Below are 24039 nucleotides of genomic sequence, written 5' to 3' on the forward strand. Positions count from 1 at the left end.
CAGACTCCTTACAGAGGACACTGGAATTGAACTCTGAACTCCAATGCCCGAGCTGTAATAGTGTCACGCTAACTGCTGCAATGTTGTGGCATCCATGGTGTAGGTTAATAGCCAAAACATTAAAAAGGGCTTTATTGGCATGTGTGAGAAAGAATACATTACAGGGGTATGAGGAAATAAAGATTATTTCTACAACCAATGGTGCTCTATTTCTCATAGCCAATTAGTCAGATAGTCACTCCACAATTATGGGCTGCACTGACAGGAAGGAAATTAGGGATCGCAAGATGAATGAGTAGATTGCAATTAGGAATTCACTGTGGCAATCTCCTCTCAAGTAGAAACACAAATGATTCTGCAGATGCTGGAAATCCAGAGTAACACAGACAAAATGCTGGAGGAACTCAGCAGGTCAGGTAGCATCCATGAAAAGGAATAAAGAGCTAACGTTTTGAGCTGAGACCAGGTCATGAGGGCTCTCAGCTCGAAACAGCAGCTCTTTATTTCTCTCCATAGATGCTGACTGAACTGCAGAGTTCCTCTATCATTTTGTGTGTGTCCTATCAAATATATATACCATTTTGAATACCACTGGTAGGGATCACACCCAAGGAAAAACAACAACAGCAAATTTTTGGCACCATGGCTGGCTCTAGTGAACAGGGGTAGGTGTGGTGCAGGATGTGGGTGAAGGCTAGGAGTACTACAGTGATAATGGACTCAATCATAATTTCAATTCTGTGGCCACAAATAAGATTCTCAAATTGTATGTTACTTTCCTGGTGCCAGGGTCAGGGATGACTTGTAGCAACTATGGGACATTCTGAAAGGGAAGGTAAACAGCTGGAATCATGGTCAATGTTGGTACTGGCAATATTAATTAACAGAGAGATTGGATCTCAACACGGTTAGGTCATAGATTAAACAGCAGGATCTCTGAAATTGTAATATTTGGATAATTTCCCATGCCACATGTTAATGAGCATGGAAGTAAGAGGCATGGCACAGGGAACAGAGCACAGAATAGATATATGATATGATTATGAAGACACGTAGTCCTCTTTTATTGTCATTTAGTAATGCATGCATTAAGAAATGATACATTATTTCCTCTGGTGTGATATCACAAAACACAGGACAAACCAAGACGGAAAAAACTGACGAAACCACATAATTATAACATATAGTTACAAACAGTGTAACAATACCATAACTTGATGAAGAAGTCCATGAGCACAGTAAAAGTTCAAAGTCTCTCAAATGTCCCACATCTCACGCAGACGGGAGAAGGAAGAAAAACTCTCCCTGCCATGCCGACCACGGTCCGACTCTGAGTCATCTGAAAACTTCGAGCTCTGATCAGCTCTCCGACACCGAGTACTGAGCGCCATCTCTGTCCGAACGATTCAACCTCCTTCTCGGTCACCAAAAGCAGGCAAGGCTGGGGATTTTGAGGCCTACTCTTCGAAAGATTCCCGACCACACAGTAACGACAGCAGCGGACAGGCGTTTCAGAAATTTCTCCAGATGTTCCTCTGTGCTCTCATGTCCATTCTCCATCAAATCAGAATTGTCCACGGCCCCTGTTTAACAAATACGATATCATTTTTCACTGGAGAGCTGCGCACAGTTGTACAGATATACAGTTGGGGAGAGCTGCAGTCAAGTATAGAGGAAATGCAATGTCAAAGTAAGCAGATGTTGACATAGAGGATAGGAAAGGCTTTGGAGGATTTGATGAAGAGTTCAAGTCTAGTTCCCTGAAGGTGGCAACAAATGCAGATAGGGCAATGAAGAAGACCTACGGTATACCTCCGGTAATTTTATTCCCTCCCACTTCCCTCTTCTTCGATTCCCCACTCTGGCCTCTTATCTCTTCTACTCACCTGCCTATCACCTCCCCCGGGTCCCCTCCTCCCCCCCCCCACCTTTCTCCTATGGTCCACTCTCCTCTCCTATCAGATTCCTTCCTCTCCAGCCCTTTACCTTTCCCACCCACCTGGCTTCACCTATCACCTTCCAGCTATACTCGTTCCCCTCCCCCCCCACCTTTTTATTCTGGTGTCTTCACCATTTCTTTCCAGTCATGAAGAAGGGACTCAGCCGAAATGGTCAACTGTTTATTCATTTCCATAGATGCTGCCTGACCTGTTGAGTTCCTCCAGCATTTTGTGTGTGTTGCTCTGGATTTCCAGAATCTCTTGTGTCTATGGTACGCTTGCCTACATAGGTTAGGCTCGAATATGAAAATTGGGATGTTATGTCGCAACCTTACAAAACACTGCTTAGACCCCACTGGGAGTACTGTGTGCAGTTCTGGTCACCGCACTATAGGAAGGATGTGATTGTGCTGGAGAAGGTGCAGAAGAAATTTTGCAATTGCTGGGCTTTAGTTATGGGGCATGATTTGTGTTCCCTCGACCTTGAACACCTAATGATGAAGTGCCATTCTATTTACCTAGGGAGTCCTCATCCGTGATCCTTGCTGGAGTTTACATACCACCAGCGGCCGAGTATCATCAAGCTCTTGAGATACTGCATGATGCCATCTCTAAATGAGAAACTGTCCATCCCGACACATTTCAAATCATAGTCAGGGACTTCAATCAGGCTTGTTCGAAGAAAACCTGCCCAAATACCATCAGCACATAACCTGTAGCACCAGAGGTCCCAACACACAGGACCACTGTTATACTAAGATAAGGAATGCCAACCGTTCCATGGCCAGACTGCATTTCAGGAAATCTGATCCCTTGGCTGTCCTTCCCTTACCTGCACACAGGCAGAGACTAAAGAGCAAAACTTCAGAGATTAGGACAACAAAGAGGTGGTCACAGGAGGCAGAGGAGCAGCTACAGGATTGCTTCAAGTCTGGACTGGACTGTGTTCAAGGACTCATCTGTGGATCTGAATGAATATGCTATGGTTGTTGCAGACTTTATAAAAACAGTTGTAGATTTAGAGGTCCAGGTACGATCTCTGGAAAGCCATCTCACAGTGCCAAATTTGGACTAAACTTGAATCAATGAAGGATGCTCAATAGAGTTTGAATGCTATCACCTCTCATAAAGTAAAATCAAGCAACATAGGTGATAACAGGGCTTCGCTTCCAGAAGAGCTCAATCCCTTCTATGCTTGCTTTGACCATCAAAACATGGAGGAACCATCACGAGCTACTACAACCCCCGATGGTCCTGTGATTTCAGTCTGAGGCTGACATGCGAGCAGCCTTCAAGAGGGTGAACTCATGGAAGGCATCTGGCCCAGAAGGAGTACCTGGCCAAGTACTAAAAACCTGTACTGATCAACTTGCTGGAGTGTCACTGAGATCTTTAACTTCTCACTTCGTCAGTCTGAGGTACCCACCTGTATCAAGCAGGCTTCAATCATACCAGTTCCTAAGAAAAATGTGGTAACCTGCTTCAATGATTCTCGTCCAGTAGCACTTACATCCACTGTGATGATGTGCTTTGAGAGGTTGGTGAAGAAACATATCAACTGCTGCCTGAGAAGTGACTTGTATTCACTCCAATTTGCCGACTAGCACAACAGTTCCACAGCAGATGCCATTTCATTGACTCTTCACTCAACCCTGGAACATCTGGACAGCAAAGGTACATACATCAGGAAGTTCTTTATTGACTACAACTTGGCATTCAATGCCATCATCCCCTCAATCAATCAGCTTCAAGACCTTGGCCTTAATACCTCCTTGTGCAATTGGATGCTCAATTTCCTCACTTGAAGACCTAAGTCAGCTTGGATTAGCAACAACATCTCCTCCACAATCTCTGTCAGCACAGGTGCACCAAAAGGATGTGTGCTTAGCCCCCTTATAGGAGGGAGATGGAAAATCTGGCTGAGTGATACCACAACAACACCTCTTACACAAGGTTGAAATCTGTTCAATTTAGTTATAAATAATTGTTTGAATAATGTGCTAAAAGAGTAAAATAATTAAGTTAATGTGAATATAATTTCATGTTGAGAAAAAAGGGATATTATTTTAAAGACATGTAAATGTGTTTAGTTGAAAATTCTGAGAATCTGTGTGCAAGGTATTCTTTTATAGTATTGAGTACTGACTTGTAAAATCTTGCGTTCAATCTTCAGCATATGATTGATTGCTCATGCCTTCCATTAGCGAATTGACACATTTATGTTCTCAGAAATCTGTTAAGTACTTTTTCTCCAAAGTTTTCTATAATTCTTTGAGATATATATTTGTTTTAAACTGTGGAAAATGGCTGTTTTCACCCATGTGGCTTATATGATTGAAGTGTTAAAGCTGCATGAAGAGAGTGCCATAAGCGCACAGCAGAACTGTTTGGATACATGGTATTCCAAATAAAAGAAGTGATAGTTTATTGGTTCCTTAAGGTTGTTATAGCCGGGGGTGGTAATGGGACAAGCTCCCTCTACATATTAAATGCTCCTAATGGCGTGCATCTCAAATAGCCTCTGACAACCAAGTCCAGCTCCTGGTCTTCATGTGTGGCTTAGCTACTAAACCTGGCGGAACCGTTTCTACTGACAGGAGAAGAGGCAAAGGCGGGTTACTGGCATCTTAAAACCAGTCGCTTTGGGCAGATGGGGCTCATCAGCCATGGTTGGCAGCTCATCTAGGAGAAGGAAAACTCTGATCTCAAACCTCCACTTCCTTGCAGCTATACCCACTCACAGGGAAGGCTTTGGGAGTAAACCCCGAGGGAAAAATCCACAGCTGGAGTCTCTATGGCAGTCCGAAACTGAGTTCAATGTTGACTGGCAACTCCTGCGATACTGCTGGTGTTAAACTGTATCAATCTCTGCCGTTCCTTTGGGTTCATCAGACGTGTGGACAGGGGGAGCTTGTTCTCCATGTCGTACTGCCCAGGCTTGCATATCTAGACAGCTAGGATGCAATATCCATGATCAACTCTCACCGACAGAGGCCTCAGTTTATTGGAGTATTTTTATATTTTGTGTTATATTTTTGATAATTTAGAATTGAAGTGATATGTCCCCATGGAATAACAGAAATGACTGTTAAACCAAAAAAGGCCTTAATGTTAAATGAGTAACAGCATAAATGGGAAAAGAATTGAAAACCATAGAAAAACCATAGAAACTACAGCACAGAAACAGGCCTTTTGGCCCTTCTTGGCTGTGCCGAACTATTTTCTGCCTAGTCCCACTGACCTGCACACGGACCATATCCCTCCATACACCTCCCATCCATGTATCTGCCCAATTTATTCTTAAATGTTAAAAAAGAACCCGCATTTACCACCTCATCTGGCAGCTCATTCCATACTCCCACCACTCTCTGTGTGAAGAAGCCCCCCCAATGTTCCCTTTAAACCTTTCCCCCCTCACCCTAAACCCATGTCCTCTGTTTTTTTTCTCCCCTTGCCTCAGTGGAAAAAGCCTGCTTGCATTCACTCTATCTATACCCATCATAATTTTATATACCTCTATCAAATCTCCCCTCATTCTTCTACGCTCCAGGGAATAAAGTCCCAACCTATTCAACCTTTCTCTGTAACTGAGTTTCTCAAGTCCCGGCAACATCCCTGTAAACCTTCTCTGCACTCTTTCAACCTTATTTATATCCTTCCTGTAATTTGGTGACCAAAACTGAACACAATACTCCAGATTCGGCCTCACCAATGCCTTATACAACCTCATCATAACATTCCAGCTCTTATACTCAATACTTTGATTAATAAAGGCCAATGTACCAAAAGCTCTCTTTACGACCCTATCTACCTGTGACGCCACTTTTAGGGAATTTTGTATCTGTATTCCCAGATCCCTCTGTTCCACTGCACTCCTCAGTGCCTTATCATTAACCCTGTATGTTCTACATTGGTTTGTCCTTCCAACGTGCAATACCTCACACTTGATTCAATGCACATTTCATTGCCTATTGTTATACAGTCAACTGGATGTACTGTAATTTATTTTGATTCACCATAAAATTACTGAGGAGTAAATTTAGATCTCCCTTTTTCAGGGGTACTACATCAGCAAGACCAAGGAGCTGAATTTTGATTTCAAGAGGAGGAAACCAGAGGTCCGTGAGCCAGACCTCGTTGCAGGATCAGAGACTGAGAAGGTCAACAACTTTAAGTACCTCAGTCTTACTATTTTGGAGGATCTGTCCTGGCCCAGCATGCAAGTGCAATTATGAATAAAGCATGGCAGTGCCTTTACTTTCTTAGGAGTTTGCAAAGATTCAGTGTGAAATCTAAAACTTCGATAAACTTGTATAGATCTGTGGGGGAGAGTATATTGACTGGCTGCATCACAGCTTGATGTGAAAATACCATATCCCTTGAATGGAAAATCCTTCAAAAAGTCATGGATACATCCCAGTTAATCACAGGTAAAGCTCCCCCAGACCATTGTGCACATTTACATGAAATGTTGTCACAAGAAAGCAGCAACCATCATCAAGGACCCCCCACAACCTAGGTCATGCTCTCTTCCTGTTGCTGCCATCAGGAAGAAAGTGCAGGAGCCTCAGGACTCACACCACCAAGTCAGGAACAGTTATTATCTCTCATACATCACGTTCTTGAACCAGAGGAGATAATTTCATTCAACTTCACTGCACCCATCACTGAAATGTTCCCAAAACATATGGACTCACTTTCAAGGACTCTTCATCTCATGTTTTTGATATTTATTGCTTATTTATTTATTGTTATACCTCTTTCTTTTTGTATTTACACATTTTGTTGCGCTTTGTACATTGGCTGAATGCCCAAGTTGGTGTGGTCTTTGATTCTGTTATGGTTATTATTCTATTATGGATTTATTGAGTGTGCCTGCAAGAAAAAGAATCTCAGAGTTGTTTATGGTGCATAGAACCATCGAACCATAGAACACGACAGCACAAAAAACAGGCCATTCGGCCCTTCTAGTCTGTGCTGAAACTTTATTCCACAGTCCCACTGACCCGCACCCAGTCCATAACCCTCCAGACCTCTCCCATCCATGTATCTATCCAATTTATTTTTAAAACTTTTACCACGTCAGATGGCAGGTCATTCCACACTCCCAACACTCTGAGTGAAGAAGTTCCCCCTAAACCTTTCCCCTTTCACCCTAAAGCCATGTCCTCTCGTGTTTATCTCTCCTAAACTAAGTGGAAAGAGCCTACTCGCATTTACTCTGTCTACACCCCTCATTATTTTGTAAGCCTCTATCAAACCTCCCCTCATTCTTCTATGCTCCAAGGAATGAAGTCCTAACCTGTTCAATCTTTCCCTGTAACTCAACTCCTGAAGACCCAGCAACGTCCTAGTAAATCTTCTCTGTACTCTTTCAATCTTACTGATATCCTTCCTATAGTTAGGTGACCAGAACTGCACACAATCTTCCAAATTTGGCCTCACCAATATTTTATACAACCTCCCCATATATTTTGATTTATGATTGCCAGATGCCAAAAACCTTCTTTACCACCCTGTCCACCTGTGACGCCACTTTCAGGGAATTATGTATTTGAACTCCCAGATCCCTTTTTCCCTCCGCACTCCTCGGTGCCCTACCATTTACTGTGTATGTCCTACCTTGATTTGTCCTTCCAAATGCAACACTTCACACTTGTCTGCATTAAATTCCATCTGCTACTTTCTAGCCCATTTTTCCAGTTGGTTCAGATCCCTCTGCAAGCTTTGAAAGCCTTTCTCGCCGTCCACAACGCCTCCAATCTTCATGTCATCAGCAAACTTTCTGATCCAATTTTCCACATTTTCATCTAGATCATTGATATAGACAACAAACAACAATGGTCCCAGCACAGATCCCTGAGGCACACCACTAGTTACAGACCTCCAGTCTGAGAAGATATCATCCACTACCACTCTGTCTTCTCCCACACAGCCAGTTTTGAATCCAGTTTACAACCTCTCCATGGATACCTAGTGTCTGAACCTTCTGAACTAACCTCCCATGTGGGACCTTGTCCATGTAGACAACATCCACAGCCTTTCTTTCATCTACTTTCTTGGTAACCTCCTCGAAAAACTCTACAAGATTCATTAAACACAATCTACCACGTACAAAGCCATGCTGACTACCCTTAATCAGCCCTTGGCTGTCCAAATACTTGAATATCCGATCTCTCAGAACACCTTCCAATAATTTGCCTACTACTGATGTCGGGCTCACTGGCCTGTAATTACCTAGTTTACTTTTGGAGCCTTTTTTAAACAACGGAACAACATGAGCTACCCTCCAATCCTCCGGCACCGCACCGGTAGCTAAGGGCATTTTAAATAGTTCTGCCAGGGCCCCTGCAATTTCCACATTAGTCTCTCTCTAGGTCCAAAGAAATATCATGTCAGGCCCGGGGGATTTATCTACCTTTATTCGCTGTAAGGCAGCAAGCACCTCCTCCTCTTTAATCTCGATATGTTCTATGACACTACTGCTTGTTTCCCTTCCTTCCATATACACTCTGCCAGTTTCCTGAGTAAATACTGATGAAAAAAAACTGTTTAAAATCTCCCCCATCTCCTGTGGCTCCACACATAGACGACCACTCTGATCTTCTAGGGGACCAATTTTGTCACTTACTATCCTTTTACTCTTAATATACTTGTAGAAACCCTTCAGGTTTACCTTCACATTATCTGCCAAAGCAACCTCATGTCTTCTTTTTGCCTTCCTGATTTCCTTCTTTAGTATTTTCTTACATTTTCTATACTCTTCAAGTACCTCATTTGTTCCTTGTTGCCTATACCTGGTATACACCTCTCTCTTTTTCTTAGGCAGATCGCCAATATCCCTTGAAAACCAAGGTTCCCTATGCCTGTTAACTTTGCCTTTAATCCTGGCAGGAACATGCAAACACTGCACTCTCAAGATTTCGCCACTCCTCCCCCTTTCATCCCTCCCCCTCTGTCACGTCTGAAACAATGGAACTCCGGATCATTAAGCTACCAGTCCTGCCCCTCCTGCAACCAAGTCTCAATATTGTCGTAATCCCACATGCCTATCCACACCCTAAATTTATCTGTCTTACCTACAATACTCCTTGCTTTGAAATAGATGCACCTGAGAACATTTCTATCATGTACAAACCTTTGATTTCTGCCTGTACATGTAGTTCTTGCATGACCTTTATCCTCCTCCACCTCACTATCTGCTCTAACACTCTGGTTCCCCTCCCCCTACAAATCTAGTTTAAACCCCCCAGAGCAGCCCTAGCAAACTTTCCCACACGGATGTTTGTCCCCCTCCAGTTCAGGTGCAACCCGTCCCGTCGGAACAGGTCCCACCTTCCCTGGAACAAGGCCCAACTGTTCAGAAACATGAAGCCCTCCCTCCTGCACCAACTCCTTAGCCACGTATTTAGCTGCATTATCTTCCTATTTCTAGCCTCACTAGCACGTGGCACGGGTAGCAATTCTGAGATTGCAACCCTGGAGGTCCTGTCCTTGAAATTTGCACCTAACTCCCTAAATTCTCTTTGCAGGACCTCCTCCTCCTTCCTACCCACGTCATTGGTCCCTACATGGATCACGACATCTGGCTGCTCACGCTCTCTCCTGAGAATACTGAGAACTCAATCTGAGATATCGTGGACCCTGGCACCAGGGAGGCAACAGACCATCCGGGATTCTCGATCTCTCCCACAGAACCTCTTATCTGTCCCCCTAACTATCAAATCCCCTATCACTACTGCTCTCCTCTTTTCCCTCCTTCCTTTCTGAGCTGAGGGTCCAGTCTCGGTGCCAGGGACACAACCACTGCAACCTGTCCCTGGTAGGTCGTCCCCACCACCAGTATCCAAAACAGTATACTTATTATTGATGGAAACGGCCACAGGGGTGCTCTGCTCATTCTGTCTACTCCCCTTCCCTCTCCTGACAGTCACCCAGCTACCTGCCTCCTGACTTTTAGGGGTGACTGTCTCCCTGTAACTCCTCTCTATTTCTGCCTCTGCCTCACAAAGGATCCGAAGTTCATCCAGCTCCAGCTCCAGTTCGCTAACTCAGTTTGTCAGGAGCTGCAGCTAGATGCACCTTTTACAAGTGTGCTCGCCCTGACTTCCCACATACTGCATACGGAGCACTCGACTGCCCTAACTGCTGCCTCCAATACCTACTCCTAAGTTAATTAAATTAGTTAAATGTACTTTGAACTTTGAACATAGAAACTGGATAAGCTGGGCCTGTTTTCCCTGGAGCAAAGAAGCCTGAAGGGAAAATGAAATCTGATGGTGATTGCCCAATGGAGAGATGTATAAAATTATAAGAGACATAGATGGTCTGGATAGTCAGAATCATTTCCCCATGGTACAGGGATATCAAAAACAAGAGAGCAGAGGTTTAAGATGAGAGCTAGGAGATTTAAAGGGGATTTATGGGGAAAGCTTTTGACACAGGTTAGGTGATAGAATCAAATACAATGACCAAGTTTGAGTCATTTAGACAAACAAGGTATAGGAGGATACAAACCTAATTCAGGCAAATGGAGCAGGTGAGATGGGGAAAAAAGGCCAGCACAAACATGATGACCAACGGGTCAGCTTCTGAACTGTACAACTTTATGACTGGCTGTAAAGATAAATTGAAGGCATTTTACAAAAGGAAGCTTAACCAGTAAAGCAACTGAGCATAGAGCATTGATCCAGCTAAATACGGTACATACACATGATAATAATAATAGTGTTGCAATTACAGAGGGATGAGTGACAGAGGAGTAAAACCACTGTTCATCATTCAGCATTCCGCACTGTAGAGAATTGTGCAAAAGTCTTAGACACATACACTGTATACAGCCAGGGTGCCTAAGACTTTTGCACAGTACTGTAGTAGTTTTTTTGTACTGTACTGCTGCTGGAAAGAAATACATTCATGACATATGTTAGTGATGATAAACCTGATTCTGATATGGGTCTCTATTGTGGACTGAGAGTGGGAAGGGGTCAGGGAGAAGGGAATCATGGTTGGGAAAAGGAGGAGGAGAGAGGAGGGAGTGGGAAGCACCAGAGAGACATTCTGTGATGATCAATAAACCAATTGTTTGGGATTAAATGACCTTGCCTGGTGTCTCAGCGGTTTGATCAAGGCACGACTGCACAAGCGGATGGACGTCAGCCGGTTAGAACAGCGAGAAGAATTTAAAAACGAGAAGAGTTAAAAGGAGACGGTTATTTCTTCAGTGGTTTGATCAAGACACGACTGTGCAAGCACGTGGATGTCAGCCAGTCAGAACAGCGAGAAGAGTTTAAAAGGAGACAGTTTTATAGAGTGGGCTTCAGAGTAGAGGGAAATAGAGTAGGAGGGCTTTGGTGATAATGGGTTGAGGTGAGGTACGTTCCCTGTGTAGAATACAGACAGGAAGTATGTGTGTGAGTCCGGTTTTCTGTGCTCGGTGTCAGATGTAGGAAGTCTTGGAGACTCCCAGCCTCCCGGACGGCCACATCTATGCCAGGCACATCGAGCTGCAACTCCTTAGGGACTGGAGATGCAGCTCGATGACCTTCGTCTGGTGAGGGAAAGTGAGGTGGTGATAGAGAGGAGCTATAGGCAGGTAGTCACTCCAGGGCCTGGGGAGACAGGTAAGTGGGTAACAGTCAGGAGAGGGAAGGGTAAGAGTCAGAAACTAGAGAGTACCCCTGTGGCTGTCGCCCTTAACAATAAGTACTCCTGTGAGTACTGTTGGGGGGGGACGGCCTACCTGGGAGAAGCAACAGTGGCCGCACCTCTGACACAGAGTCCGGCCCTGTGGCTCAGAAGGGTAGGGAAAGGAAGAGGATGGCAGCAGTGATAGAGGACTCTATAATTAAGGGGTCAGACAGGCGATTCCATGGACGCAGGAAAGAAACACAGATGGTAGTTTGCCTCCCAGGTGCTAGGATCCAGGATGTTTCTGATTGTGTCCACGATATCTTGAAGTGGGAAGGAGAACAGCCAAAGGTCATGGTACATATTGGTACCGAGGACATGGGTAAGAAAAAGGAGGAGGTCCTCAAAACAGACTACAGGGAGTTAGGAAAAAAGTTGAGAAGCAGGACCTCAAAAGGTAGTACTCTCGGGATTACTGCCTGTGCCACGCGACAGTGAGTACAGGAATAGAGTGAGGTGGAGGATAAATGCGTGGCTGAGGGATTGGAGCAGGGGGCAGGGATTCAGATTTCTGGATCACTGGGACCTCTTTTGGGGCAGGAGTGACCTGTACAAAAAGGACGGGTTGCACTTGAATCCTAGAGGACCAATATCCTGGCGGGGTGGTTTGCTAAGGCTATTGGAGAGAGTATAAACTAGAATTGCTGGGGGGTGGGAACGGAACTGAAGAGACGGAGAAAGAGGCAGTTGGCTCACAAATAGAGAAAGTTTGGAGACAGTGTGAGAGGGAGGATAGACAGGTGATAGAGAAGGAATGCACTCAGACCGATGGTTTGAGATGTGTCTATTTTAATGAAAAGGGTATTATTAACAAAGTGGATGAGCTTAGAGCGTGGATCAGCACTTGGAGCTATGATGTTGTGGCCATTACAGAGACTTGGATGGCTCAGGGGCAGCAAAGGTTACTTCAAGTGCCAGGCTTCAGATGTTTCAGAAAGGACAGGGAGGGAGGCAAAAGAGGTGGGGGCGTGGCACTGTTGATCAGAGATAGTGTCACAGCTGCAGAAAAGGAGGAAGTCATGGAGGGGTTGTCTACGGAGTCTTTGTGGGTGGAAGTTAGGAAGAGGAAGGGGTCAATAAATCTATTGGGTGTTTTTTATAGACCTCCCAATAGTAACAGGGACATCGAGGAGCAGATAGGGAGACAGATTCTGGAAAGGTGTAATAACAGGGTTGTCGTAGTGGGATATTTTAATTTCCCAAATATTGATTGGCATCTCCCTAGAGCAAGGGGTTTATATGGGGTGGAGTTTGTTAGGTGTGTTCAGGAAGGTTTCTTGACAAAATATGTAGATAAGCGGACAAGAGGAGAGGCTGTACTTGATCTGGTATTGGGAAATGAACCTGGTCAGGTGTCAGTTCTCTCAGTGGGAGAGCATTTTGGAGATAGTGATGACAATTCTATTTCCTTTACCACAGCATTGGAGAGGGATAGGAACAGACAAGTTAGGGAAACGTTTAATTGGAGTAAGGGGAAATGTGAGGCTATCAGGCAGGAATTTGGAAGCATAAATTGGGAACAGATGTTCTCAGGGAAACATATGGAAGGAATGTGGCAAATGTTCAGGGGATATTTGCATGGAGTTCTGCATAGGTACGTTCCAATGAGGCAGGGAAAGGATGGTAGGGTACAGGAACCGTGGTGTACAAAGGCTGTTGTAAATCTAGTCAAGAAGAAAAGAAAAGGTTACGAAAGGTTTTGGAAAGCATCAAGTTGGATAAGTCACTGGGACTGGACAAGATGTGCCCCAGGCTACTGTGGGAGGTGAGGAAGGAGATTGCTGAGCCTCTGGCGATGATCTTTGCATCATCAATGGGGACGGGAGAGGTTCCGGAGGATTGGAGAGTTGCGTATGTTGTTCCATCATTCAAGAAAGGGAGCTAGCTCAGGAAATTATAGACCAGTGAGTCTTACTTCAGTGGTTAGTAAGTTGATGGAAAAGATCCTGAGAGACAGGATTTATGAACATTTGGAGAGGCATAATATGATTAGGAATAGTCAGCATGGCTTTGTCAAAGGCAGGTCATGCCTTACGAGCCTGATTGAATTTTTTAAGGATGTGACTAAACACATTGATGGAAGTAGAGTAGTAGATGTAGTGTTTATGGATTTCAGCAAGGCATTTGATAAGGTACCCCATGCAAGGTTTATTGAGAAAGTAAGAAAGCATGGGATCCAAGGGGACATTGATTTGTGGATCCAGAATTGGCTTGTCCACAGAAGGCAAAGAGTGGTTGTAGACGGATCATATTCTGCATGGAGGTCAATAACCAGTGGTGTGCCTCAGGGATCTGTTCTGGGACCCCCACTCTTTGTGATTTTTATAAATGACCTGGATGAGGAAGTGGAGGGATGGGTTAGTAAATTTGCTGATGTTACAAAGGTTGGAGGTGTTGTGGATAGTGTGGAGGGCTGTCAGAGGTTACAATGGGACATTGATAGGATGCAAAACTGGGCTGAGAAGTGGCAGATGGAGATCAACCCAGATCAGTGTGAGGTGGTTCATTTTGGTAGGTCAAATATGATGGCAGAATATAGTATAAATGGTAAGACTCTTGGCAGTGTGGAGGATCAGAGGGATCTTGGGGTCCGAGTCCATAGGACGCTCAAAGCTGCTGTGCAGGTTGACTCTGTGGTTAAGAAGGCATACGGTGCATTGGCCTTCATCAGTCGTGGGATTGAGTTTAGGAGCCGAGAGGTTGCAGCTATATAAGACCCTAGTCAGATCCCACTTGGAGTACTGTGCTCAGTTCTGGTCGCCTCACTACAGGAAGGATATGGAAACCATAGAAAGGGTGCAGAGGAGATTTACAAGGACGTTGCCTGGATTGGGGGCATGCCTTATGAGAATAGGTTGAGTGAACTCAGCCTTTTCTCTTTGGAGCGGCGGAGGAGGAGAGGTGACCTGATAGAGATTTAATAAGATGAATAACGAATAAGATGATGAGAGGCATTGATTATGTGGATAGTCAGAGGCTTTTTCCCAGGGCTGAAATATCTAATGTGCTGTAAGTTTTCTATGTTTCTATGTTTCAATAAGTAGTGCTAAGTGGAATCATTGCACTAAAAGAAATAGATCCATACATTACACTAACTGTACAACTTTGGAATGTAGGAGAAAACTGGAACACCCAGAGGAAGCCCATGCGGTCATGGGAAGAATGCACAAACTCCATACAGACAGCGGTGGGAATGAAACCCTGATCGGTGATTGCTGGCGCAGTAAAATGATTGCTCTACCATACTGTGAGAGGAACAGCAGAGGTAAGCAAGGTCATTACAGACCAATGAGTCGAATGTCTTGGTGGGGACATTATTGGAAGAAATTCTGAATCTACATCTGGAAAGGCAGAAGTTGATCAGGGATAGTCAGCAGTGGGAGATACTGACTAATTTGAATGAGTTTTATGAAGTAACAAAATATATATGTTTAAGTTGTATAAGATTTTGGTGAGGCCTGATTGTATGCAGTTTTGGTCACTTACCTACAGAAATATGTAAACAAGGTTGAAAGAGTGCAGAGAAAATTTACAAGGATGTTGCCAGGTCTGGAGGACCTGAGTTATAAGGAAAGATTGAATAGGTTAGAGATATAGAAACATAGAAAACCTACAGCACAATACAGGCCCTTCGGCCCACAATGCTGTGCTGAACATGTCCTTACTTTAGAAATTACCTAGGATTACCCATAGCCCTCTATTTTTCTAAGCTCCACGTACCTGTTCAGGAGTCTCTTAAAAGATCCTATTGTATCCGCCTCCACCACCATCGCCATCAGCCCATTTCACACACTCACCACTCTCTGCATAAAAAACTTAACCGTGACATCTCCCCTGTACCTACATCCAAGCACCTTAAAACTGTGCCCTCTCATGTTAGCCATTTCAGCCCTGGGAAAAAGCCTCTGACAATCCACACAATCAATGCCTCTCATTCTTTAGAACGTAGAAGACAGAGATGAGATTTGATAGAGGTGTACAAAATAATGAGGAATATAGACAGGGTAAATGCAAACAGGTTTTTTCCACTGAGGTTGGATGGAACTACAACCAGAGGTCATGGATTAAGGTGAAAGGTGAAAAGTTTAAGGGAACATGAGGGGAAACTTCTCACTTAGAGGGCTGTGAGAGTGTGGAATGAGCTGCCAGCATAAGCTTAAGAGAAGTTTGGATCTGTACATGGATAGTCTGGATGTGGAGGGCTCTGGTCCTGCTGCAGGTTGTTTAGAGTAGCTAGCATAAGTGGTTTCAGCATGGACTAGATGGGCCAAAGGGCTTGTTTCTGTACTGTATTTTCCTATGACTCTATATTGATGAAGGCGGTGTGGTTGACGGACTTCAGGACAATGTTCTACAAAGAGCAGACACAGCTGCGCACATTGGATTTCATTTGGCACCTATCACCAATGTTCATAAAATCTCACCCTTTCCACCAGCCCCCAACCATAAAGGATTGTTCATTATAGCAACCCGTGATACTGAAGCAAGTCTCTCTCAATCATGAGGAACTATCAAAGTAAGAGAAGATCTGTACCACAACATTGTCAGTTTTATGGCTGTTTACAGGTGGCAGTCTTTGGTCTGTGCCTGATTCACTCTCACAGCTTTTATTTATTTACTTAAACATAAAATGATGACATTACTGTCAAGGGCAATATTACGCATCCTTTGGTGCCCTTGGCAAGGAAGTAATGCACTCCCATATTTAATTGTGACTGCCTGAGTGATGATGGTTCAGTTTATGAGGAAGTTGCAGGATTCTCACCCAGGAAATGATGAAAGAAGGACAGCGTATGTATGAAGCAAAAGAGTTTGAGACTTGATGAGGGACATTGGGATTGTGCTGATGCAACACAGCATTGGCCCTTGACCTTCTAGGTGACAGTCATTGCATATTTAGTTGAAAAAGTCTTGGGATTTGCTATTATGAAGCTTTCAGACTGTAGAAATTTAGTTGTGATATCCCAACATTGCAGAGTTAATATTTACAATTGTGGATTGGTTCCAATTAAAGATGCTGCTTGATCTTAGACTGTTCCAAACTTTACAGTATGGCTATATCATTCTACCTACTACACTCAGCTATTTTTTGATATCATATAAAATATCTTTGATATAATGCAAAGAAGGGATCATAAGAATTTCAAGGGAAATTCAAAATGAATTCTGCTTTTTGGACTTCCATATGAGGTTAACTGTGCATACTAGTAGTTGCTTTTCTTAATTTTGTTTGTCTTCATCTTATATGTATGAATATGGATAGAATTTAGATTTGTTTTAATTTCATTTGATAGGGGCTATGGTTTCTTCTCATGACTGGTTGATGGATGCATGCAATCGCTTGAAGTAATAAAGTGTTTAAAGCTATTCTTTCTATGACAAACAAGAAAAAATCTGCAGATGCTGGAAATCCAAGCAACACACACAAAATGCTGGAGGAACTCAGCAGGCCTGGCATCTATGGAAGAGAGTACAATCGATGTTTCTGGCCAAAACCCTTCGGCCGGACTGGAGAATAAAAGATGAGGAGTAGATTTAAATGGTGGTGGGAGGGGAGAGAGAAGCACAAGTGGTAGGTGAAACTGGTGGGTGGGGGGAGGGGTGAAATAAAGAGCTTGGAAGTTGATTGGTGAAAGAGATACAGGGCTGAATAAGGAGAGGACAGAAGGCCAAGGAAGAAAGAAAAGGCAGGAGGACCACCAGAGGGAGGTGATGAGCAGACAAGGAGATAAGGTGAGAGAGGGAAATGAAGATGAGGAATGGTGAAGGGCGGGACCATTACCGAGAAATCGATGTTCATCCCATCAGCTTGGAGGCCACCCAGATGGGATATGAGGTGCTGTTCCTTCATTGCAACAGTAGAGGAGGCCATGGACAGACATATTGAAATGGGAATGGGAAGTGGAATTAAAACGGGTGGCCACTGGGAGATCCCACTTCTTCTGGCAGATGGACTGTAGGGGGTCAGCGAAATCGTCTCTCAATCTGTGTCGGGTCTCATCAATAAACAGGAGCAGCAGACACAGTTTATGAGCTCAAAAGACTCACAGGTGAAGTGTTGCCTTTCTATGACTTGTTTCATATTTAATAGGATACTACTTAATAGAATGACATTTGCTACCTTTCGATAAAAGTTTCTATTGACTTAGTTTTGTCAAATCATTGCGAAATGAGATTGTCAAGACCACATGACAAAAGCTAAGACAATAGACCAGATTAATACAATTGCTCAGTCTTGTGAAAAGCACCTCAACGCTTGTGTAAAGTGAGTCATGTTGTGTCAATGGCTGACCAGTGATTCTGTCAAGATTGGGACCTTGTTGTGTGTGTATATGTCAGAATATTTCAAAATTCCATGTTTGCACACTGCAGCTTGAAAATTATGGAATATGTAAAGGTCAGATGAGAATCTTACCTATTCCCTTGTCTCAGTAGTGAGTCCAGGAATTGTTCCTAATCTAACTGTGTAATATGCCAGGTACAGAATGGCTCCTCATTGAAGTGGCATTGTCATTCAGGGTGAAACCGTGTTTCTTATGGTGCTTTTTCATCAAATCATGTAAGAACGGCTATTGCATCATAGTAATGCCCAGTGGATCCCATACCGATGACCTGCTGAGCTCCTCCAGCATTGTGTGTGTGTGTTGCTCTGGATTGCCAGTTTCTGCAGAAACTCTTGTGTTTAAAATTAGTTTGCTCTTTGTCCCAACTCCCCAAAGCATGAGCAAACTTCCCTGCAAGAATGTTGAACCTGTTCCAGTTCAGTTACAAGTCTTCCACCTTCTCGTGGGATGAGTAAGAAATCTAAAACCCTTACTCTTTGATTTACCTTGGGGAATGCTTAACTTCCAGAAAAAGTTGTGGAAAAAGGGAAAGAGGGAGAAGAGGGGAGCAGTAGTGATAGGGCATGCAATAGTCAGAGGAACAGACAAGAGATTCTTTGGATGTGAATGGGATACTGGAATGGTATGTTGCCTGCCAGGTGCCAGGATCAGGGATGTCTCGAATCACGTCCACGATATTTTGGAGGGGGAGGGAGAGCAGCCAGATCTCTTGGGACATATTGGCACCAATGACATAGGAAGAAAAAGCAAAGGGGTCCTGAAGAGAGAATTTAGAGAGTGAGCAGAAAGCTGAGAAGCATAGCTCCAGGTAGTACTTTCTGGATTGCTGCCTGTGCCATGTGCCAGTGAGGCTAGAAACAGGATGATTTGGCAGGTACATGCATGGGTTAGAAGCTGGTGGAGGGGGCAGGGATTCAGATTCTTGGATCACTGGGGTGTCTTCTGGGGGAGGTATGACCTGTATAAAAGGGGTGGGTTGCACCTGAACCTGAGGGGGACTAATATTCTTGCAGGCAGGTTTGCTGGAGCTGCTGGGGAGGGTTTAAACTAATTTGGTAGGGGGTGGGAACTGGCGTGAAGGGACTCAGGATAGGACAGGTGGTAAAAAAGCAAAGATAACATGCAGTCAGACTGTCAGGAAGGGCAAACAGATGATAGGACACAATTGTAGCCAACAAGGTATCAGTACATTAGGGATGCAGAATCAAAAAGGGTAGCAAATACAGCATGCAAAGTGTTATATCTCAATGCACGGAATATAAGAAATAAGGTGGATGATCTTGTTGCAGTATTACAGATTGCCAGGTATGATGTTGTGGCCATCACTGAATCGTGGCTGAAGGATGGTTGTAGTTGGGAGCTGAATGTCCAAGATTACATGTTGTATCGGAGGGATAGGAAGGTAGACAGAGGGGGTAGCATGTTTCTGCTGATAAAGAATGGCATCAAATCAGTAGAAAGATGTGACACAGAATTGGAAGATGTTGAATCCTTGTGGGTTGAGTGAAAAAACTGCAAGGGTAAAAGGACCCTGATGGCTGTTATATACAGGCCGCCCAACAGTAGCTGGGATGTGGACTACAGATTACAACAGGAAATAGAAAAGGCGTGTCAAAAGGACAATGTTATGATAGTCATAGGAGATTTTAACATGCAGGTTGATTTGAAATTCAGGTTGGTAATGGATCTCAAGAGAGTGAGTTTGTCGAATGCTTACAAGATGGCTTTTTAGAGCAGTTTGTCATTAAGCCTACAAGGGGATCAGCTATGCTGGATTAGGTGTTATGTAATGAACTGGAGGCGAAGAGGGAGCTTAAGGTAAAAGAACCCTTAGGAAGCAGTGATCACAATGTGATTGAGTTCAACTTCAAAATTGAGAGGGAGAAAGTAAAGTCTAACATACCAGGATTTCATTGGAGTAAAGGAAATTACAGCGGTATGAGAGAGGAGTTGGCCAAACTAAATTGGAAGATGTTAATGGAGATGACAGCAGAGCAGCAATGGCGCAAGTTTCTGGGAAAAATGAGGAAGATGTAGGATGGATGTATTCCAAAAACAAAGAAATACTCAAATGCCAAAATAGTACAACCATGGCTGACAAGGGAAGTCAAAACTAATGTAAAAGGAAAAGAGAGTGCATACATCAGAGCAAAAATTAGTGGGAAGACAGAGGATTGGGAAGCTTTTAAAACCTACAGAGAGCAACTAAAAGAATCATTAGGAGGGAAAAGATGAAATATGAAAGCAAGCTAGCAAACAGCATCAAAGTGGATAGTAAAAGCTTTTTCAAGTATGTTAAAAATAAAAGAGAGATGAGAGTGGATATAGGACTGCTAGAAAATGAGGCCGGAGAAATAATAATCGGGGACAAGGAGACGGCAGATGAACTAATTGAATATCTTGCATTAGTCTTCACTGTGGAAGACACTAGCAGTGTGCCAGATGTGAAGGGTGTGAAGGAAGAGAAGTGAGTGCAGTTACTATTACAAGGGAGAAGGTGCTCAAAAAGCTGAAACACCTAAGGGTACATCAGTCACCCAGACCCGATCAACTGCACCCTAGTGTTCTGAAAGAGGTGTCGTTAGAGATTGTGGAAGAATTAGTAATGATCTTTCAAAAATCATTGGACTCGGCATGGTTCCAGAGGACTGGAAAATTGCAAATGTCACTCCAGTCTTTAAGAAAGGAAGAAGGCAGCAGAAAGGGAATGATAGACCAGTTAGCCTGACCTCCGTGGTTGGGAAGATGTTAGAGTCAATTGTTAAGGATGAGGTGATGGAGTACTTGGTGACACAGGACAAGATAGGACAAAGCCAGCATGGGCTCCTTCAGGCAAAATCCTGCCTGATGAACCTGTTGGAATTCTCTGAGGAGATTACAAGTAGGATAGATAAAGGGGATGCAGTGGATGTTGTATATTTGGACTTTCAGAAGGCCTTTGACAAGGTGCCACACATGAGGCTGCTTACCAAGTTAAGAGCCCATGGTATTAAAGTAAAGTTACTGACATGGTTAGAGCATTGGCTGATTGGTAGGAGGTAGCGAGTGGGAATAAATGGATCCTTTTCTGGCTGGCTGCCAGTGATGAGTGATGTTCCACAGGGGTCGGTGTTGGGACCGCTTCTTTTTATGCTGTATATCAATGATTTAGATGATGGAATAGATGGCTCTGTTGCCAAGTTTGGAGATGATACCAAGATTGGTGGAGGGGCAGGTAGTGTTGAGGAAACAGGTAGGATACAAAAGGACTTAGACAGATTAGGAGAATGGGCAAGAAAGTGGCAAATGAAATACAATGTTGGAAAATACATGGTCACGCACTTTGGTAGTAGAAATAAATATGCAGACTATTTTTTAAATGAGGAGAAAATCCAAAAATGTGAGATGCAAAGGGACTTGGGAGTCCTTGTACAGAACACCCTCAAGGTTAACTTGCAGGTCGATAGGTAGCGAGGAAGGCAAATGCAATGTTAGTATTAATTTCAAGAGGTCTAGAACTTAAGAGCAGGAATGTGATGCTGAGGCTTTATAAGGAACTGGTGAGGCCTGATCTTGAGTGTTGTGAACAGTTTTGGGCTCCTTATCTAAGAAAAGATGTGCTGGCATTGAAGAGGTTTCAGAGGAGGTTCAGAAGGATGACTTCAGGAATGAAAGGGTCATCAATCAAGGAACGTTTGATAGCTCTGGATCTGTACTCGCTGGAATTTAGAAGGCTGAGGGGGGATTTCATTGAGTCCTTTTGAATGTTGAAAGACCTAGACAGTGTGGATGTAGAAAGGATGTTTCCCATGGTGGGAGAGTCCAGGAGAAGAGGACACAGCCTCAGGATAGAGGGACGTCCATTTAAAACAGAGATGCAGAGAAATCTTTAGCCAGAGGTGGTGAATTTGTGGAATTTTGTACCGCAGGTAGTTGTGGAGGTCAGGTTGTTGGGTGTATATAAGGCAGAGCTGGATAGGTTGCTGATTGGACATAGTATCAAAAGTTATGGGGAGAAGGCCAGGAAGTGGGGCTGAGGAGGTGAAAAACGGATTATCCATGATTGAATGGTGGAGCAGACTGGATGGGCCAAATGGCCTAATTCTGCTCCTATGTCTTATGGTCTCAAAAAAGACACCAGATACATAAAGCTATGGAAAAAGGACTCCTGATACAGAATGGCCACTCATTGAAGTGGCATTGCCATTCAGGATGAAACACTGTTTTTTGTGATCCTTGTCCACGTGGTACTTTTTTATCAAATCATGTAAGAATGGCAGTAGATCCCATACACGTGCATCATACCTAGTTTCAGAATACTGTATACAACATTATCATACAAATTACCCAATTACCTCCATATGCACATTTCTTTAAAGGTGAAATTAATAAATGAATAACATAAAATTAAGTTAATAAGGTTATTATCGAACTTCTTTGAATCTGCATTTTGCTAGACTTTCACCTGTAGTTTCCCAAGTTTTCAGAAGGTGGAATTGCAAGCCAACTTGATGAACTTCTCTGGATAATTTCTTGGCCATTGGGCACCACATGAAATTCAGCAGTGGTGCAGGAGCTTTGAGATTCTCCAGCACTGAAATCTGTTTCCATGTGCTTTGACATGGACCTTGTACAGAAACTGCATGTATGGGAATTCCCCCAGCTTTAATGGAGATTGTTGAGTTCTAATGGAAGAAATATCAGAACAATTTAAAAAAATTGCATTTAGTTTAATGTTCTTAATTTTTAAAACATTATCTTAAATGCTTTAGTTGAATTTGAAGTTTACATTTAATAGTTTTGAAAATATTTTATGGCATATTTCATTTTATAATGCTTAGTTGATTTTGACGAGACAAGTGTCTCTCAAGTCATACTGAATACTACACTAATGAGTTCAAAGTTCAGTGTTCAAAGTAAATTTATTATCAATGTCAACATATGCACCACTGAGATTTGTTTATCATGAGTCTGCTGAGTACGTGAGGAACAAACAGATGAGTCAGTGTGTAAAGCTGACTTGACAACAGAGCTCCAATTCTGAAGTTCAACATTTCAGCAAGTCCTCTGTTTAAATATTTGACAACAATACTGTTTGAAGGGATGGTGAAAAACTTATTTATTTAATTGATATTTGACTTGCAACATTTCTGCAAGTGTTTTGTTACTTTCCTGAGTTCTTTAAAGCTGTTAATAACTATCGGGAAGGGTGCAAAACATGGTGAAGTTCACCGGGACAGCAGTAAATTAGTTCAATTTTTCAACACACGCAATCATATTGATAACATGAAAATGCTTCTGAACTCAGTATCAAATAGCTAACGTTATTCAGGAGAGAGAACCATTTCTTTCAACCATTAAGGCTTTGATTCCTCCTACATTGAAACACTCAGAGTTAAACATGTGGGCTTTCTTAAAAGGGTTTGAAACTGAATTTAAGTGGAGAAGGATGTTGGATATAAATTGGAACAACTGGGACTAGAGTAAAACAAACGGTACTAACAGATAGGTAGAAGTTTTAAAAAAAGAGCAGGAGGATCTTTCAAGTGCGGCATTTCTTGAGTTTTCTGTATGATAATTTTAAGTTTTCTTTATCTCTAATTTAAGATTAAGTTATAGAGTCACACAGCCTTTGGCCCACCATGTTCATGCAATCCATTGTACTCTAATCCCATTACCAACATTAGGTCCATAGCTTTCTGTGCCTTAGTGATACAGGAGCTTGTCTAGATGTTTCTTAAATATCATGAGAGTATCTGCCTCTATCACCTCTTCAGACAATGAATTTCAGACTCCGACCACATTCTGTAAGGAAAAAATTCCCCTCAGATTCCCTCTAAACTTCCTACCTTACCCTTTTCTCATACCCACATTGAGAAATAGATTTTTGCTATCTCTCCTCTTTATCCCCCTCATAAGTTTGTACACCACTTTTAGGTCACCCTGTCAGCCTTCTCTACTCCAGGAAAAACAAACTTAGCCTCTGCAGTCTTTCCTTATAACAGAGGTTTTTCATTTCATGCAACATCCTGGTGAATCTCCTCGTCCATGCAATCACATCCTTCCTAGAGTGTGGTGGCCAGGGC

The 24039-nt window shown here is 43.2% G+C and overlaps 1 long non-coding RNA gene across 1 annotated transcript; it reads right to left on the reverse strand.

The window, feature by feature from the left end:
- Positions 1–1123: 1123 nt before the first annotated feature.
- On the reverse strand, positions 1124–22553 carry LOC134340600 (uncharacterized). The gene is made up of 3 exons (XR_010016592.1): positions 22419–22553; positions 10458–10556; positions 1124–1583 (listed from the first exon to the last, which is right to left on the reverse strand). It is a non-coding gene; the product is annotated as an uncharacterized LOC134340600 (long non-coding RNA).
- Between the last annotated feature and the right edge of the window lie 1486 nt (positions 22554–24039).

The sequence above is a fragment of the Mobula hypostoma genome, chromosome X1 (genome assembly GCF_963921235.1).
Source record: "Mobula hypostoma chromosome X1, sMobHyp1.1, whole genome shotgun sequence".
Taxonomy (NCBI): Eukaryota; Metazoa; Chordata; class Chondrichthyes; order Myliobatiformes; family Myliobatidae; genus Mobula; species Mobula hypostoma.